We start from the raw sequence: 1,246 nt of genomic DNA, 5'->3' as shown, positions 1-1,246 counted from the left end.
CATTTTTAATATAGCAGTGTGTACACGTCCACCCCAAACTGAGGGCAAGGCTTTAGATGGGACACAATACTTCATCTATAAGAAAAGGTTGTAAAGGAGAACTTCAGTTCAGTTCAGTTCAGTCGCTCAGTCATGTCCGACTCTTCGCGACCCCATGAATCGCAGCACACCAGGCCTCCCTGTCCATCACCATCTCCCGGAGTTCACTCAGACTTTGTAATCATTACTTCATAATGAAGATATAATATAAATGCAAATATAAGTAACTCATAACCCTGTTGGCTTCCCTGGTAGCTCAGTTGGTAAAGAATCTGCCTGTCGTGCAGGAGACCCAGGTTCGATCCCTGGGTCGGGAAGATCCCCTGGAGAAGGAAATGGCAACCCACTCCAGTATTCTTGCCTGGGAAATCCCATGGACAGAGGAGCCTGGTGGGCTACAGTCCATGGGGCTGCAAGAGTCGGACATGACTTAGCAACTAAACCATCACCATAACCCTGAACTTCCTATTTTGTTTTATTAAGGTATAGTTGATTTCAGTATGAGTGTAATAATTACATTATTACATATGAAGTAATAATTTTTTTCTCTACTAGGCCTGATAGTTATTATTTTACACCTTGCTGGTTGAATATTTTTGTTACAACTACTCAACTCTGCTGATTGTGGTTGGAGCACTCAAGTGGGCAGAGACTATATGTAAATGAGTGGACATGGCTATATTCTAATACAACCTATTTTTAAATACAGGTAGTTTGGTATGGGCCATATTTGCTAGGCCTTGGTCTAGGCTATACTCATGGGACAGTATACTCATATCTGTTTTCTATACCTAAATCCAAACTGGTAATGTGTTAGAAGATGGAGTTTACACTGAAATAGCAGGCTTCTGGAGTTGAAATCAAAACCAAGGATTCACTTCTACACAGATTCAAGGAAGTGTAGCGTTAACTAGACAGTCGACCCTGATAGTAGGAAATGGCACTGATATTTCCCAACCATCTAGCCTCAGGCCAGCACCCACTATGGTAGGTGCTCGGTGGTTCTTCTCTAATAGAGCAAATGACCAATTCTCACTCTCCCAAACTCACTTTCTCCTCATTTCTCATATAAAATTAAGTCATCTCTGCAGTCCCTTGCGAGGGCCCAAAGAGATCTATAAACAAAATGAATATAGATCCTTTTAGACACTGCATCATTACCTTTTGTTATTGAATAAAAGTATTGGTTAGGAAGTGAGTGGGAGTT

General features: G+C 41.4%; 1 non-coding gene across 1 annotated transcript; it reads left to right on the top strand.

Annotated features, from left to right (window-relative positions):
• The first annotated feature begins 284 nt into the window (after positions 1–284).
• TRNAD-GUC (transfer RNA aspartic acid (anticodon GUC)) lies at positions 285–356 on the top strand. The gene has a single exon. It is a non-coding gene; the product is annotated as a tRNA-Asp (tRNA).
• Positions 357–1,246: the final 890 nt, after the last annotated feature.

Source organism: Ovis canadensis, chromosome 3 (genome assembly GCF_042477335.2).
Source record: "Ovis canadensis isolate MfBH-ARS-UI-01 breed Bighorn chromosome 3, ARS-UI_OviCan_v2, whole genome shotgun sequence".
Lineage (NCBI taxonomy): Eukaryota > Metazoa > Chordata > Mammalia > Artiodactyla > Bovidae > Ovis > Ovis canadensis.
This window is presented reverse-complemented; position numbering and strand designations above follow the sequence as displayed.